This window comes from Ranitomeya variabilis, chromosome 4 (assembly GCF_051348905.1).
Source record: "Ranitomeya variabilis isolate aRanVar5 chromosome 4, aRanVar5.hap1, whole genome shotgun sequence".
NCBI lineage: Eukaryota > Metazoa > Chordata > Amphibia > Anura > Dendrobatidae > Ranitomeya > Ranitomeya variabilis.
In genome coordinates this window covers 694,027,820-694,045,883 of record NC_135235.1, presented here as the reverse complement: position 1 = coordinate 694,045,883, position 18,064 = coordinate 694,027,820, and the positions used below count along the sequence as shown (strand labels likewise).

At 56.1% G+C, this 18,064-nt stretch overlaps 2 protein-coding genes across 2 annotated transcripts in view; one reads left to right on the top strand and one right to left on the bottom strand.

Moving 5' to 3' along the window:
- LOC143767631 (uncharacterized) overlaps positions 1–18,064 on the bottom strand; it is an 850,082-nt gene that overhangs the window by 164,876 nt on the left and 667,142 nt on the right. The gene's annotated exons all lie outside the window — the stretch shown is intronic.
- LOC143767650 (uncharacterized) overlaps positions 4,485–18,064 on the top strand; it is a 56,478-nt gene continuing 42,898 nt past the window's right edge. Inside the window, exon 1 of the mRNA XM_077256098.1 lies at positions 4,485–4,863. The gene's annotated coding sequence lies outside the window, so the exon portion shown is untranslated. The remainder of the gene's footprint in view (positions 4,864–18,064) is intronic.

The following is an 18,064-nucleotide window of genomic DNA, read 5'->3' as shown; positions in this document are numbered from 1 at the left end:
TCCCGGCTTCCACTATGTTAACCCAGTGTGCCGTCATTGAGATGTACCGTCCCTGCCCACAAGCACTTGTCCACGTGTCCGTGGTTAGGTGGACTTTTCCGGTAACAGCATTGTTGAGGGCACGGGTAATGTTGTGGGACACATGCTGGTGTAATGCCGGTACAGCACACCGAGAGAAATAGTGGCGACTGGGGACCGAGTACCTTGGGATGACCGCCCCCATCAGGTTGCGGAATGCTTCCGTCTCAACAAGCCTAAAAGGCAGCATTTCTAGCACAAGCAGAAGAGAAATAATAGAATTGAGGACTGTGGGGTGTTGGCTGGGTATTTCGGCTTGTGTTCCAAAGACTGGGTTATAGACAACTGAATGCTGTGCTGGGTCAAGGACGTGGACGGGCTTGCTGATGGTGCTGCTTGACTGTGGGCCACAAGAGGTGCAGGGCTAGAGGCATCTTCACATGCACGGTGTACTAGGGATTGGCTTCTATGCAAAACAGTGGAAGAAGCAGTGGTGTGACCAGCATGCAGTGGTCCTCGAGCCTGGGGTTCGGCCCACAAAGTCAGGTGCTTTGCTTGCATGTGCCTGATCATGCTGGTGGTCAGGCTGGTTGTTTTGCTACCCCTGCTGAAGCAGGCATGGCAGGTGCTGCAAATGGCCTGTTTAGGGTTATCGGCAGAGTCTTTAAAAAATAGCCAGACTCGGGAAGATCTCACAGGTGGAATGGCAACTTCACTCATGTTGGTGTTACAGGGAACGGATGCACGCCTTCTGTCTGTGGCCACCACACTGCTTCTTCCTGCCTGTTGGGGGATATGCCTCCTTCCCCATTTGTGCTGCTGTCCTCGCTACGCATGTCCTCCTGCCAGCTTGGGTCATTTACTATGACATCCACCACCTCGTCTTCCACATGTGCACCTTGCTCCTCCTCCTGACTTTCTAGAAATTAGGTCTCATCATGGTCCACCTCTTGTGACACTTTCCCACCATTGCCTTCGTGTGACTGGGGCTGGTCAAAGCTTTGGGCAGCTCTACATGCGATCTCATCTTTCCCCACTTCAAGTTGACCTGCAGAGATTTCTGAATCTTGAAATGGAAAACTGAACAGCTCTTCAGAGTGTCCAAGTGTGGGATCAGTTGTCTCAGGGTACTCGGCATGGTGGGAGGAAGGAGGATCAGGGTGAGGAATATCCTGGCCTCACTCACGGCTACTCAGACTTGACCGTGTGAAAGACAAGGTAGTGGTGGTGATGGCTAAGTGACTGGAAGCATTATCCGCTATCCAACCAACAACCGTTACACACTGCTCTGGCTTCAATAGTTGTGTGCTGCGGTACCCTAGAAACTGGGACAGGAATGTCGAGCGAGAAGATGTGGGTCTTTGTTGTTGCCCACTTTCACCTTGCCCACGGCCTCATCCTATGGATGCACCATCACGTCCACTTCCCCGTCCTTTGCCTCTTGCCTTAACCATTTTAAATGGACTACTGCACTATTTCAAATGCTCAACACAAATGTCTTTATTAGTAGCGAAATAATATGTGATCAGTATGCCTGCAAATCTATGATTTTTCAAACCCAAACACCAGGCAGGCCTCAGCCTGACCTAACAGACTGTATTCATGTTTTTTTTAAGTTAATTTATGCAAAATAGTGCTGTATTGAATTTGAGTATCACACAGCCAAAAAATAAGTACACCAGCCTCCAATGCCCAAACTTGGAGCACAGAGATATATGACGGCTGTAACGGAAACACCACACTGGAAAATCTGTAGCCTTTGAATTTTTTTGATACGAAATAGTGCTGTATAGAATTTGACTATCACACAGTCAAAAAATAAGTACACCGGCCTCCAATGACCAAACATGGAGCACGCAGATATATGAGGCCTTTTTCAGTGAATTTAAAACACCAAAAAAAAGGGAGCACAAGGGTCGCACAGACAACTATGCTACGTATGCCTGACAAACTATAACTTTTCAACAGGCCTCAGTATGACAGAACAGACTGTATTTTTTTTTTTTGGGGGGGGGGGGGGATTTTTGAAAAAAATGAAGGAAAAATAAATATATAGACAGTAAATAAGCTGCAGCTGCAGGCAGTTATGGAGCTTTGGGAGGGATGCAGTGGGAGCAATGGACGCACATACAGTGCCTGCAGGCCTTGCACTGATGTGGATATGCTATGCCCTGCCTACCTAGCGCTGCAATATCGGGACCCACAAATTAGCCCTAAAAAGGACTTTTGGTTTCTGAGGAGTTGTGGATGTAAGAGTTGCAGACCTACACTCTAAAACCACGATTCTGACCCTATCTCGGCAGCAGCTCTCCCTATTCTCGCTGAAACAGGAACAGAATGCGGCGAGCAGGGCGGCACCAGGTCTCTTATACTCGGGATGATGCTGTACGGCCAAGCCAATCACTGCACGACACAACAAAGATGGCTGCCGCGTTTCATGGCCTGGCAGACAATCTCTGCACCATGATTGGGTCTCTAAAGTCCGCTAAAACTGCTGGGTGGAGACTGCAGTTACCGCCGAATAGTACCGGAAATGCTCGCTGCTCGCCGAGTACCCCGATACTCGGGCGAGTAACGAGTAGTGGCGAGCACGTTCACTCATCACTATTTCTGAACTCTTCCTGAGGTAAAACATTAGTACTGTTGTTTCTAAATGATTATGAACTTGTTTTCTTTGCATTATTTGAGGTCTGAAAGCACTGTTTTTTTTTAATTTTGACCATTTTTCTTTGTTAGAAAAAAATACTAAATTTATTTCTTGAAAATTCTGAGACATGTCAGACGTTTATAGAATAAAAGAACAATTTACATTTTACTCAAAAATATACCTAGAAAGAGAAAAATCAGACAAACTGGACATTTTGCAGTGGTCTCTTAATTTTTGCCAGGGCTGTAAGTATAATTACAACTGTGACTTGTCAAAAATCACAGCTGACATCAAGCCCAGGGTTAGTAATAGAGAGGTGTCTATGAAACACCCCGTTTACTAACACTGTAAGTAAAAATAAAGAAACACATTAAAAACATGTACGGTAATTAAAATATAAAAACAGACACCCTCTTTCACCCATTTATCATCATCATCAAGGTCCCAAGACGATCCCCTGCTCCAATACATACAGAAGCCACAGTGACATCATAAAACGTGACCCCTCCCCGTATCCGGCGTACACACACTAAGGGGGGCATGGAAGCCGCCACCTCTGAGGTCACTGGAGATTACAGTTTGCGGTTATCGCAGCACCCTCTGAGCTGTCAACTGTCACTTGAGGTGAACTCAAGGAGCACAGTGACCGGCAATACGCATAACCTGGCGGAAACATTGTAGTAGGTTGGATTGCCGGACTGCCCCCAGCGTGACACAGGGGCACTACAGCACGGAAGTCCGACAGTGAACTAGTGGAATCATTACAGTGCATCACATTGGTGAATCACTGTTGGACTGCGTTGCCCACTAGACTTTGTTATATACAGCAAGCTAAATCTAAGTGGGCAGAAGGACCTGGTGTTTTAGCTTACTAAGTCTGGTATTAAACCACTCACAGGGACCTGGTCCTTTATCCCACTGGGATTTAGCTTTCTCACAGAGAGCAGGCTAAATCCAAGTCGGCCGAAGGACCTGGTCCATTTGGCCAATAATTATAGTATTAACCCCTTCACAACGCATGATGCAGTTACATCATATATCATAAAAATATCAGAAAAAGAAATATCGCGTTTGCTCCATTTAAAAAAAATTAAATTTGGAATTGACGTGATCAGAAAGGTCTGACCAATCAAAATGTAAAATAATCTGATCAGCAAACGGCATAACGAGAAAAAAACTAGAAATGCCATAATTACTTTTTTTGGTCACCACAACATTGTAATAAAATGAAATAAGAGGTGATCAAAACATGGTGTCCGCGCCAAAATGGTATCAATAAGAACGTCCCGCCAAAATAACAAAAATTCACAACGGCGATGTGGATGGAAAAATAAATAAGTTATGGGAAGAAAAAAAAACGGAAAATCGCCCAAGGGTTAAAACACTCCTAGGTGCATGCATGGAAAAAATCTGTGGTTGTGTGATCTACAAAAATGATCACCAGTAAATAAAACGGGACGCGGATGAGATTGGCGCAGAATATTGTACACACTGGGATTACGGGGAAAATTCGTGTGTATAATTGTCACATATAAATAAAAGTGTAATCAGATGTCATATCCAGGCTGCAGCTCAATATAACTGCAAAAAATCACAAGACAGTATTCATATATATCTATATACAATAAGGGTCCTTCTATCTACTGGGATTTAGCATTCTTATATAGAGCAGGCGAAATCCAAGTCGGCTAAAGGACCTGGTCCCTCTGCCGACTGGGAAATAGCCGACTCTGTGTGAGAAAGCTAAATCCCAGTGCACAGAAGGACCTGAGCCTTTAGCCGACTGGGATTTAGCCACAACCCTTTCCTTTGCCGCCTTGGAGAACACGCCCCCTCCCGATAGGACACGCCCCCGGAAATGACGTCACACCGGGAAGGAGCCCATACACTCTAGCATTTACCATACACTCTAGGTTCTACCCATATATGTGGAGTGCGCGAAGTCAGTGCTGGAGGCTCCATTATTCTCTATGGGGAGTGCGGCTCTGCGGGTGGAGGTCGGTGCTGGAGGCTCCATTATTCTCTATGTGGAGTGCGGCTCTGCGGGTGGAGGTCGGTGCTGGAGGCTCCATTATTCTCTATGTGGAGTGCGGCTCTGCGGGTGGAGGTCGGTGCTGGAGGCTCCATTATTCTCTATGTGGAGTGCGGCTCTGCGGGTGGAGGTCGGTGCTGGAGGCTCCATTATTCTCTATGTGGAGGTCGGTGCTGGAGGCTCCATTATTATCTATGTGGGGTGCGGCTCTGTGGGTGGAGGTCGGTGCTGGAGGCTTCATTATTCTCTATGTGGAGTGCGGCTCTGCGGGTGGAGGCGGTGCTGGAGGCTCCATTATTCTCTATGTGGAGGGCGGCTCTGCGGGTGGAGGTCGGTGCTGGAGGCCCCATTATTCTCTATCTGGAGTGCGGCTCTGCGGGTGGAGGTTGGTGCTGGAGGCTCCATTATTCTCTATGTGGAGTGCGGCTCTGCGGGTGGAGGTCGCTGCTAGAGGCTCCATTATTCTCTATGTGGAGTGCGGCTCTGCGGGTGGAGGTCGGTGCTGGAGGCTCCATTATTCTCTATGTGGGGTGCGGCTCTGCGGGTGGAGGTCGGTGCTGGAGGCTCCATTATTCTCTATGTGGAGTGCGGGTGGAGGTCGGTGCTGGAGGCCCCATTATTCTCTATGTGGAGGGCGGCTCTGCGGGTGGAGGTCGGTGCTGGAGGCTCCATTATTCTATATGTGGAGTGCGGCTCTGTGGGTGGAGGTCGGTGCTGGAGGCTCCATTATTCTCTATGTGGAGGGCGGCTCTGAGGGTGGAGTTCGGTGCTGGAGGCTCCATTATTCTCTATGTGGAGTGCGGCTCTGCGGGTGGAGGTTGGTGCTGGAGGCTTCATTATTCTCTATGTGGAGTGCGGCTCTGCGGGTGGAGGTCGGTGCTGGAGGCTCCATTATTCTCTATGTGGAGGTCGGTGCTGGAGGCTCCATTATTATCTATGTGGGGTGCGGCTCTGTGGGTGGAGGTCGGTGCTGGAGGCTTCATTATTCTCTATGTGGAGTGCGGCTCTGCGGGTGGAGGTCGGTGCTGGAGGCTCCATTATTCTCTATGTGGAGGGCGGCTCTGCGGGTGGAGGTCGGTGCTGGAGGCCCCATTATTCTCTATGTGGAGTGCGGCTCTGCGGGTGGAGGTTGGTGCTGGAGGCTCCATTATTCTCTATGTGGAGTGCGGCTCTGCGGGTGGAGGTCGCTGCTAGAGGCTCCATTATTCTATATGTGGAGTGCGGCTCTGAGGGTGGAGGTCGGTGCTGGAGGCTCCATTATTCTCTATGTGGAGTGCGGCTCTGCGGGTGGAGGTCGGTGCTGGAGGCTCCATTATTATCTATGTGGGGTGCGGCTCTGCGGGTGGAGGTCGGTGCTGGAGGCTCCATTATTCTCTATGTGGAGTGCGGGTGGAGGTCGGTGCTGGAGGCCCCATTATTCTCTATGTGGAGGGCGGCTCTGCGGGTGGAGGTCGGTGCTGGAGGCTCCATTATTCTATATGTGGAGTGCGGCTCTGTGGGTGGAGGTCGGTGCTGGAGGCTCCATTATTCTCTATGTGGAGGGCGGCTCTGAGGGTGGAGTTCGGTGCTGGAGGCTCCATTATTCTCTATGTGGAGTGCGGCTCTGCGGGTGGAGGTCGGTGCTGGAGGCTCCATTATTCTCTATGTGGAGTGCGGCTCTGAGGGTGGAGGTCGGTGCTGGAGGCTCCATTATTCTCTATGTGGAGTGCGGCTCTGCGGGTGGAGGTCGGTGCTGGAGGCCCTATTATTCTCTATGTGGAGTGCGGCTCTGCGGGTGGAGGTCGGTGCTGGAGGCTCCATTATTCTCTATGTGGAGTGCGGCTCTGCAGGTGGAGGTCGGTGCTGGAGGCTCCATTATTCTCTATGTGGAGTGCGGCTCTGCGGGTGGAGGTCGGTGCTGGAGGCTCCATTATTCTCTATGTGGAGTGCGGCTCTGCGGGTGGAGGTCGGTGCTGGAGGCTCCATTATTCTCTATGTGGAGTGCGGCTCTGCAGGTGGAGGTCGGTGCTGGAGGCCCCATTCTCTGTGGAGTGCGGCTCTGCAGGTGGAGGTCAGTGCTGGAGGCCCCAATATTCTCTGTGGAGTGCGGCTCTGCAGGTGGAGGTCGGTGCTGGAGGCCCCATTATTCTCTATATGGTGTGTGGCTCTGCGGGTGGAGGTCGGTGCTGTAGGCTCCATTATTCTCTGTGGAGTGCGGCTCTGCGGGTGGAGGTCGGTGCTGGAGGCTCCATTATTCTATATGTGGAGTGCGGCTCTGTGGGTGGAGGTCGGTGCTGGAGGCTCCATTATTCTCTATGTGGAGTGCGGCTCTGCGGGTGGAGGTCGGTGCTGGAGGCTCCATTATTCTATATGTGGAGTGCGGCTCTGAGGGTGGAGGTCGGTGCTGGAGGCTCCATTATTCTCTATGTGGAGTGCGGCTCTGTGGGTGGAGGTCGGTGCTGGAGGCTCCATTATTCTCTATGTGGAGGGCGGCTCTGTGGGTGGAGGTCGGTGCTGGAGGCTCCATTATTCTCTATGTGGAGTGCGGCTCTGAGGGTGGAGGTCGGTGCTGGAGGCTCCATTATTCTCTATGTGGAGGGCGGCTCTGCGGGTGGAGGTCGGTGCTGGAGGCCCCATTATTCTCTATGTGGAGTGCGGCTCTGCGGGTGGAGGTCGGTGCTGGAGGCCCCATTATTCTCTGTGGAGTGCGGCTCTGCAGGTGGAGGTCGGTGCTGGAGGCCCCATTATTCTCTATATGGTGTGTGGCTCTGCGGGTGGAGGTCGGTGCTGTAGGCTCCATTATTCTCTATGTGGAGTGCGGCTCTGCGGGTGGAGGTCGGTGCTGGAGGCTCCATTATTCTCTGTGGAGTGCGGCTCTGCGGGTGGAGGTCGGTGCTGGAGGCTCCATTATTCTCTATGTGGAGTGCGGCTCTGCGGGTGGAGGTCGGTGCTGGAGGCTCCATTATTCTCTATGGGGAGTGCGGCTCTGCGGGGGGAGGTCGGTGCTGTAGGATCCATTATTCTCTAGGTGGAGTGTGGCTCTGTGGGTGGAGGTCGGTGCTGGAGGCTCCATTATTCTCTATCTGGAGTGCGGCTCTGCGGGTGGAGGTTGGTGCTGGAGGCTCCATTATTCTCTATGTGGAGTGCGGCTCTGCAGGTGGAGGTCGGTGCTGGAGGCCCCATTATTCTCTATGTGGAGTGCGGCTCTGCGGGTGGAGGTCGGTGCTGGAGGCTCCATTATTATCTATGTGGGGTGCGGCTCTGTGGGTGGAGGTCGGTGCTGGAGGCTTCATTATTCTCTATGTGGAGTGCGGCTCTGCGGGTGGAGGTCGGTGCTGGAGGCTCCATTATTCTCTATGTGGAGGGCGGCTCTGCGGGTGGAGGTCGGTGCTGGAGGCCCCATTATTCTCTATGTGGAGTGCGGCTCTGCGGGTGGAGGTCGGTGCTGGAGGCCCCATTATTCTCTATGTGGAGTGCGGCTCTGCGTTTGGAGGTCGGTGCTGGAGGCTCCATTATTCTCTATGTGGAGTGCGGCTCTGCGGGTGAAGGTCGGTGCTGGAGGCTCCATTATTCTCTATGTGGAGTGCGGCTCTGCGGGTGGAGGTCGGTGCTGGAGGCTCCATTATTCTCTATGGGGAGTGCGGCTCTGCGGGTGGAGGTCGGTGCTGGAGGCTCCATTATTCTCTATGTGGAGGGCGGCTCTGCGGGTGGAGGTCGGTGCTGGAGGCCCCATTATTCTCTATGTGGAGTGCGGCTCTGCGGGGGAGGTCGGTGCTGGAGGATCCATTATTCTCTATGTGTAGTGTGGCTCTGTGGGTGGAGGTCGGTGCTGGAGGCCCCATTATTCTCTATGTGGAGTGCGGGTGAAGGTCGGTGCTGGAGGATCCATTATTCTCTATGTGGAGGGCGGCTCTGCGGGTGGAGGTCGGTGCTGGAGGCTCCATTATTCTCTATGTGGAGTGCGGCTCTGCAGGTGGAGGTCGGTGCTGGAGGCCCCATTATTCTCTGTGGAGTGCGGCTCTGCAGGTGGAGGTCGGTGCTGGAGGCCCCATTATTCTCTGTGGAGTGCGGCTCTGCAGGTGGAGGTCGGTGCTGGAGGCCCCATTATTCTCTATATGGTGTGTGGCTCTGCGGGTGGAGGTCGGTGCTGTAGGCTCCATTATTCTCTATGTGGAGTGCGGCTCTGCGGGTGGAGGTCGGTGCTGGAGGCTCCATTATTCTCTGTGGAGTGCGGCTCTGCGGGTGCAGGTCGGTGCTGGAGGCTCCATTATTCTCTATGTGGAGTGCGGCTCTGCGGGTGGAGGTCGGTGCTGGAGGCTCCATTATTCTCTATGTGGAGTGCGGCTCTGCGGGGGGAGGTCGGTGCTGTAGGATCCATTATTCTCTAGGTGGAGTGTGGCTCTGCGGGTGGAGGTCGGTGCTGGAGGCTCCATTATTCTCTATGTGGAGTGCGGCTCTGCGGGTGGAGGTCGGTGCTGGAGGCTCCATTATTCTCTATGTGGACTGCGGCTCTGCAGGTGGAGGTCGGTGCTGGAGGCCCCATTATTCTCTATGTGGAGTGCGGCTCTGCGGGTGGAGGTCGGTGCTGGAGGCTCCATTATTCTCTATGTGGAGTGCGGGTGGAGGTCGGTGCTGGAGGCTCCATTATTCTCTATGTGGAGGGCGGCTCTGCGGGTGGAGGTCGGTGCTGGAGGCCCCATTATTCTCTATGTGGAGTGCGGCTCTGCGGGTGGAGGTCGGTGCTGGAGGCTCCATTATTCTCTATGTGGAGGGCGGCTCTGAGGGTGGAGGTCGGTGCTGGAGGCTCCATTATTCTCTATGTGGAGTGCGGCTCTATGGGTGGAGGTCGGTGCTGGAGGCTCCATTATTCTCTATGTGGAGGGCGGCTCTGTGGGTGGAGGTCGGTGCTGGAGGCTCCATTATTCTCTATGTGGAGTGCGGCTCTGAGGGTGGAGGTCGGTGCTGGAGGCTCCATTATTCTCTATGTGGAGGGCGGCTCTGCGGGTGGAGGTCGGTGCTGGAGGCCCCATTATTCTCTATGTGGAGTGCGGCTCTGCGGGTGGAGGTCGGTGCTGGAGGCTCCATTATTCTCTATGTGGAGTGCGGCTCTGCAGGTGGAGGTCGGTGCTGGAGGCCCCATTCTCTGTGGAGTGCGGCTCTGCAGGTGGAGGTCGGTGCTGGAGGCCCCAATATTCTCTGTGGAGTGCGGCTCTGCAGGTGGAGGTCGGTGCTGGAGGCCCCATTATTCTCTATATGGTGTGTGGCTCTGCGGGTGGAGGTCGGTGCTGTAGGCTCCATTATTCTCTGTGGAGTGCGGCTCTGCAGGTGGAGGTCGGTGCTGGAGGCCCCATTCTCTGTGGAGTGCGGCTCTGCAGGTGGAGGTCGGTGCTGGAGGCCCCAATATTCTCTGTGGAGTGCGGCTCTGCAGGTGGAGGTCGGTGCTGGAGGCCCCATTATTCTCTATATGGTGTGTGGCTCTGCGGGTGGAGGTCGGTGCTGTAGGCTCCATTATTCTCTGTGGAGTGCGGCTCTGCGGGTGGAGGTCGGTGCTGGAGGCTCCATTATTCTATATGTGGAGTGCGGCTCTGTGGGTGGAGGTCGGTGCTGGAGGCTCCATTATTCTCTATGTGGAGTGCGGCTCTGCGGGTGGAGGTCGGTGCTGGAGGCTCCATTATTCTATATGTGGAGTGCGGCTCTGAGGGTGGAGGTCGGTGCTGGAGGCTCCATTATTCTCTATGTGGAGTGCGGCTCTGTGGGTGGAGGTCGGTGCTGGAGGCTCCATTATTCTCTATGTGGAGTGCGGCTCTGAGGGTGGAGGTCGGTGCTGGAGGCTCCATTATCCTCTATGTGGAGGGCGGCTCTGCGGGTGGAGGTCGGTGCTGGAGGCCCCATTATTCTCTATGTGGAGTGCGGCTCTGCGGGTGGAGGTCGGTGCTGGAGGCTCCATTATTCTCTATGGGGAGTGCGGCTCTGCGGGTGGAGGTCGGTGCTGGAGGCTCCATTATTCTCTATGTGGAGGGCGGCTCTGCGGGTGGAGGTCGGTGCTGGAGGCTCCATTATTCTCTATGTGGAGTGCGGCTCTGCAGGTGGAGGTCGGTGCTGGAGGCTCCATTATTCTCTATGTGGAGTGCGGCTCTGCAGGTGGAGGTCGGTGCTGGAGGCCCCATTATTCTCTGTGGAGTGCGGCTCTGCAGGTGGAGGTCGGTGCTGGAGGCCCCATTATTCTCTGTGGAGTGCGGCTCTGCAGGTGGAGGTCGGTGCTGGAGGCCCCATTATTCTCTATATGGTGTGTGGCTCTGCGGGTGGAGGTCGGTGCTGGAGGCTCCATTATTCTCTGTGGAGTGCGGCTCTGCGGGTGCAGGTCGGTGCTGGAGGCTCCATTATTCTCTATGTGGAGTGCGGCTCTGCGGGTGGAGGTCGGTGCTGGAGGCTCCATTATTCTCTATGTGGAGTGCGGCTCTGCGGGGGGAGGTCGGTGCTGTAGGATCCATTATTCTCTAGGTGGAGTGTGGCTCTGCGGGTGGAGGTCGGTGCTGGAGGCTCCATTATTCTCTATGTGGAGTGCGGCTCTGCGGGTGGAGGTCGGTGCTGGAGGCTCCATTATTCTCTATGTGGAGTGCGGCTCTGCGGGTGGAGGTCGGTGCTGGAGGCCCCATTATTCTCTATGTGGAGTGCGGCTCTGCGGGTGGAGGTCGGTGCTGGAGGCTCCATTATTCTCTATGTGGAGTGCGGGTGGAGGTCGGTGCTGGAGGCTCCATTATTCTCTATGTGGAGGGCGGCTCTGCGGGTGGAGGTCGGTGCTGGAGGCCCCATTATTCTCTATGTGGAGTGCGGCTCTGCGGGTGGAGGTCGGTGCTGGAGGCTCCATTATTCTCTATGTGGAGGGCGGCTCTGAGGGTGGAGGTCGGTGCTGGAGGCCCCATTCTCTGTGGAGTGCGGCTCTGCAGGTGGAGGTCGGTGCTGGAGGCCCCAATATTCTCTGTGGAGTGCGGCTCTGCAGGTGGAGGTCGGTGCTGGAGGCCCCATTATTCTCTATATGGTGTGTGGCTCTGCGGGTGGAGGTCGGTGCTGTAGGCTCCATTATTCTCTGTGGAGTGCGGCTCTGCGGGTGGAGGTCGGTGCTGGAGGCTCCATTATTCTATATGTGGAGTGCGGCTCTGTGGGTGGAGGTCGGTGCTGGAGGCTCCATTATTCTCTATGTGGAGTGCGGCTCTGCGGGTGGAGGTCGGTGCTGGAGGCTCCATTATTCTATATGTGGAGTGCGGCTCTGAGGGTGGAGGTCGGTGCTGGAGGCTCCATTATTCTCTATGTGGAGTGCGGCTCTGTGGGTGGAGGTCGGTGCTGGAGGCTCCATTATTCTCTATGTGGAGGGCGGCTCTGTGGGTGGAGGTCGGTGCTGGAGGCTCCATTATTCTCTATGTGGAGTGCGGCTCTGAGGGTGGAGGTCGGTGCTGGAGGCTCCATTATTCTCTATGTGGAGGGCGGCTCTGCGGGTGGAGGTCGGTGCTGGAGGCCCCATTATTCTCTATGTGGAGTGCGGCTCTGCGGGTGGAGGTCGGTGCTGGAGGCCCCATTATTCTCTGTGGAGTGCGGCTCTGCGGGTGGAGGTCGGTGCTGGAGGCCCCATTATTCTCTATATGGTGTGTGGCTCTACGGGTGGAGGTCGGTGCTGTAGGCTCCATTATTCTCTATGTGGAGTGCGGCTCTGCGGGTGGAGGTCGGTGCTGGAGGCTCCATTATTCTCTGTGGAGTGCGGCTCTGCGGGTGGAGGTCGGTGCTGGAGGCTCCATTATTCTCTATGTGGAGTGCGGCTCTGCGGGTGGAGGTCGGTGCTGGAGGCTCCATTATTCTCTATGGGGAGTGCGGCTCTGCGGGGGGAGGTCGGTGCTGTAGGATCCATTATTCTCTAGGTGGAGTGTGGCTCTGTGGGTGGAGGTCGGTGCTGGAGGCTCCATTATTCTCTATCTGGAGTGCGGCTCTGCGGGTGGAGGTTGGTGCTGGAGGCTCCATTATTCTCTATGTGGAGTGCGGCTCTGCAGGTGGAGGTCGGTGCTGGAGGCCCCATTATTCTCTATGTGGAGTGCGGCTCTGCGGGTGGAGGTCGGTGCTGGAGGCTCCATTATTATCTATGTGGGGTGCGGCTCTGTGGGTGGAGGTCGGTGCTGGAGGCTTCATTATTCTCTATGTGGAGTGCGGCTCTGCGGGTGGAGGTCGGTGCTGGAGGCTCCATTATTCTCTATGTGGAGGGCGGCTCTGCGGGTGGAGGTCGGTGCTGGAGGCCCCATTATTCTCTATGTGGAGTGCGGCTCTGCGGGTGGAGGTCGGTGCTGGAGGCCCCATTATTCTCTATGTGGAGTGCGGCTCTGCGGTTGGAGGTCGGTGCTGGAGGCTCCATTATTCTCTGTGGAGTGCGGCTCTGCGGGTGAAGGTCGGTGCTGGAGGCTCCATTATTCTCTATGTGGAGTGCGGCTCTGCGGGTGGAGGTCGGTGCTGGAGGCTCCATTATTCTCTATGGGGAGTGCGGCTCTGCGGGTGGAGGTCGGTGCTGGAGGCTCCATTATTCTCTATGTGGAGGGCGGCTCTGCGGGTGGAGGTCGGTGCTGGAGGCCCCATTATTCTCTATGTGGAGTGCGGCTCTGCGGGGGAGGTCGGTGCTGGAGGATCCATTATTCTCTATGTGTAGTGTGGCTCTGTGGGTGGAGGTCGGTGCTGGAGGCCCCATTATTCTCTATGTGGAGTGCGGCTCTGCGGGTGAAGGTCGGTGCTGGAGGATCCATTATTCTCTATGTGGAGGGCGGCTCTGCGGGTGGAGGTCGGTGCTGGAGGCTCCATTATTCTCTATGTGGAGTGCGGCTCTGCAGGTGGAGGTCGGTGCTGGAGGCCCCATTATTCTCTGTGGAGTGCGGCTCTGCAGGTGGAGGTCGGTGCTGGAGGCCCCATTATTCTCTATATGGTGTGTGGCTCTGCGGGTGGAGGTCGGTGCTGTAGGCTCCATTATTCTCTATGTGGAGTGCGGCTCTGCGGGTGGAGGTCGGTGCTGGAGGCTCCATTATTCTCTGTGGAGTGCGGCTCTGCGGGTGCAGGTCGGTGCTGGAGGCTCCATTATTCTCTATGTGGAGTGCGGCTCTGCGGGTGGAGGTCGGTGCTGGAGGCTCCATTATTCTCTATGTGGAGTGCGGCTCTGCGGGGGGAGGTCGGTGCTGTAGGATCCATTATTCTCTAGGTGGAGTGTGGCTCTGCGGGTGGAGGTCGGTGCTGGAGGCTCCATTATTCTCTATGTGGAGTGCGGCTCTGCGGGTGGAGGTCGGTGCTGGAGGCTCCATTATTCTCTATGTGGACTGCGGCTCTGCAGGTGGAGGTCGGTGCTGGAGGCCCCATTATTCTCTATGTGGAGTGCGGCTCTGCGGGTGGAGGTCGGTGCTGGAGGCTCCATTATTCTCTATGTGGAGTGCGGGTGGAGGTCGGTGCTGGAGGCTCCATTATTCTCTATGTGGAGGGCGGCTCTGCGGGTGGAGGTCGGTGCTGGAGGCCCCATTATTCTCTATGTGGAGTGCGGCTCTGCGGGTGGAGGTCGGTGCTGGAGGCTCCATTATTCTCTATGTGGAGGGCGGCTCTGAGGGTGGAGGTCGGTGCTGGAGGCTCCATTATTCTCTATGTGGAGTGCGGCTCTATGGGTGGAGGTCGGTGCTGGAGGCTCCATTATTCTCTATGTGGAGGGCGGCTCTGTGGGTGGAGGTCGGTGCTGGAGGCTCCATTATTCTCTATGTGGAGTGCGGCTCTGAGGGTGGAGGTCGGTGCTGGAGGCCCCATTATTCTCTATGTGGAGTGCGGCTCTGCGATTGGAGGTCGGTGCTGGAGGCTCCATTATTCTCTATGTGGAGTGCGGCTCTGTGGGTGGAGGTCGGTGCTGGAGGCCCCATTATTCTCTATGTGGAGTGCGGCTCTGCGGGTGGAGGTCGGTGCTGGAGGCTCCATTATTCTCTATGTGGAGTGCGGCTCTGCAGGTGGAGGTCGGTGCTGGAGGCCCCATTCTCTGTGGAGTGCGGCTCTGCAGGTGGAGGTCGGTGCTGGAGGCCCCAATATTCTCTGTGGAGTGCGGCTCTGCAGGTGGAGGTCGGTGCTGGAGGCCCCATTATTCTCTATATGGTGTGTGGCTCTGCGGGTGGAGGTCGGTGCTGTAGGCTCCATTATTCTCTGTGGAGTGCGGCTCTGCGGGTGGAGGTCGGTGCTGGAGGCTCCATTATTCTATATGTGGAGTGCGGCTCTGTGGGTGGAGGTCGGTGCTGGAGGCTCCATTATTCTCTATGTGGAGTGCGGCTCTGCGGGTGGAGGTCGGTGCTGGAGGCTCCATTATTCTATATGTGGAGTGCGGCTCTGAGGGTGGAGGTCGGTGCTGGAGGCTCCATTATTCTCTATGTGGAGTGCGGCTCTGTGGGTGGAGGTCGGTGCTGGAGGCTCCATTATTCTCTATGTGGAGGGCGGCTCTGTGGGTGGAGGTCGGTGCTGGAGGCTCCATTATTCTCTATGTGGAGTGCGGCTCTGAGGGTGGAGGTCGGTGCTGGAGGCTCCATTATTCTCTATGTGGAGGGCGGCTCTGCGGGTGGAGGTCGGTGCTGGAGGCCCCATTATTCTCTATGTGGAGTGCGGCTCTGCGGGTGGAGGTCGGTGCTGGAGGCCCCATTATTCTCTGTGGAGTGCGGCTCTGCAGGTGGAGGTCGGTGCTGGAGGCCCCATTATTCTCTATATGGTGTGTGGCTCTACGGGTGGAGGTCGGTGCTGTAGGCTCCATTATTCTCTATGTGGAGTGCGGCTCTGCGGGTGGAGGTCGGTGCTGGAGGCTCCATTATTCTCTGTGGAGTGCGGCTCTGCGGGTGGAGGTCGGTGCTGGAGGCTCCATTATTCTCTATGTGGAGTGCGGCTCTGCGGGTGGAGGTCGGTGCTGGAGGCTCCATTATTCTCTATGGGGAGTGCGGCTCTGCGGGGGGAGGTCGGTGCTGTAGGATCCATTATTCTCTAGGTGGAGTGTGGCTCTGTGGGTGGAGGTCGGTGCTGGAGGCTCCATTATTCTCTATCTGGAGTGCGGCTCTGCGGGTGGAGGTTGGTGCTGGAGGCTCCATTATTCTCTATGTGGAGTGCGGCTCTGCAGGTGGAGGTCGGTGCTGGAGGCCCCATTATTCTCTATGTGGAGTGCGGCTCTGCGGGTGGAGGTCGGTGCTGGAGGCTCCATTATTATCTATGTGGGGTGCGGCTCTGTGGGTGGAGGTCGGTGCTGGAGGCTTCATTATTCTCTATGTGGAGTGCGGCTCTGCGGGTGGAGGTCGGTGCTGGAGGCTCCATTATTCTCTATGTGGAGGGCGGCTCTGCGGGTGGAGGTCGGTGCTGGAGGCCCCATTATTCTCTATGTGGAGTGCGGCTCTGCGGGTGGAGGTCGGTGCTGGAGGCCCCATTATTCTCTATGTGGAGTGCGGCTCTGCGGTTGGAGGTCGGTGCTGGAGGCTCCATTATTCTCTATGTGGAGTGCGGCTCTGCGGGTGAAGGTCGGTGCTGGAGGCTCCATTATTCTCTATGTGGAGTGCGGCTCTGCGGGTGGAGGTCGGTGCTGGAGGCTCCATTATTCTCTATGGGGAGTGCGGCTCTGCGGGTGGAGGTCGGTGCTGGAGGCTCCATTATTCTCTATGTGGAGGGCGGCTCTGCGGGTGGAGGTCGGTGCTGGAGGCCCCATTATTCTCTATGTGGAGTGCGGCTTTGCGGGGGAGGTCGGTGCTGGAGGATCCATTATTCTCTATGTGTAGTGTGGCTCTGTGGGTGGAGTTCGGTGCTGGAGGCCCCATTATTCTCTATGTGGAGTGCGGCTCTGCGGGTGAAGGTCGGTGCTGGAGGATCCATTATTCTCTATGTGGAGGGCGGCTCTGCGGGTGGAGGTCGGTGCTAGAGGCTCCATTATTCTCTATGTGGAGTGCGGCTCTGCAGGTGGAGGTCGGTGCTGGAGGCCCCATTATTCTCTGTGGAGTGCGGCTCTGCAGGTGGAGGTCGGTGCTGGAGGCCCCATTATTCTCTATATGGTGTGTGGCTCTGCGGGTGGAGGTCGGTGCTGTAGGCTCCATTATTCTCTATGTGGAGTGCGGCTCTGCGGGTGGAGGTCGGTGCTGGAGGCTCCATTATTCTCTGTGGAGTGCGGCTCTGCGGGTGCAGGTCGGTGCTGGAGGCTCCATTATTCTCTATGTGGAGTGCGGCTCTGCGGGTGGAGGTCGGTGCTGGAGGCTCCATTATTCTCTATGTGGAGTGCGGCTCTGCGGGGGGAGGTCGGTGCTGTAGGATCCATTATTCTCTAGGTGGAGTGTGGCTCTGCGGGTGGAGGTCGGTGCTGGAGGCTCCATTATTCTCTATGTGGAGTGCGGCTCTGCGGGTGGAGGTCGGTGCTGGAGGCTCCATTATTCTCTATGTGGACTGCGGCTCTGCAGGTGGAGGTCGGTGCTGGAGGCCCCATTATTCTCTATGTGGAGTGCGGCTCTGCGGGTGGAGGTCGGTGCTGGAGGCTCCATTATTCTCTATGTGGAGTGCGGGTGGAGGTCGGTGCTGGAGGCTCCATTATTCTCTATGTGGAGGGCGGCTCTGCGGGTGGAGGTCGGTGCTGGAGGCCCCATTATTCTCTATGTGGAGTGCGGCTCTGCGGGTGGAGGTCGGTGCTGGAGGCTCCATTATTCTCTATGTGGAGGGCGGCTCTGAGGGTGGAGGTCGGTGCTGGAGGCTCCATTATTCTCTATGTGGAGTGCGGCTCTATGGGTGGAGGTCGGTGCTGGAGGCTCCATTATTCTCTATGTGGAGGGCGGCTCTGTGGGTGGAGGTCGGTGCTGGAGGCTCCATTATTCTCTATGTGGAGTGCGGCTCTGAGGGTGGAGGTCGGTGCTGGAGGCCCCATTATTCTCTATGTGGAGTGCGGCTCTGCGATTGGAGGTCGGTGCTGGAGGCCCCATTATTCTCTATGTGGAGTGCGGCTCTGCAGGTGGAGGTCGGTGCTGGAGGCTCCATTATTCTCTATGTGGAGTGCGGCTCTGCGGGGGGAGGTCGGTGCTGGAGGATCCATTATTCTCTATGTGTAGTGTGGCTCTACGGGTGGAGGTCGGTGCTGGAGGCCCCATTATTCTCTGTGGAGTGCGGCTCTGCGGGTGGAGGTCGGTGCTGGAGGCCCCATTATTCTCTATGTGGAGTGCGGCTCTGCGGGTGAAGGTCGGTGCTGGAGGCTCCATCATTATTCTCTATGTGGAGTGCGGCTCTGCGGGTGAAGGTCGGTGCTGGAGGCTCCATTATTCTCTATGTGGAGGGCGGCTCTGCGGGTGGAGGTCGGTGCTGGAGGCTCCATTATTCTCTATGTGGAGTGCGGCTCTGCG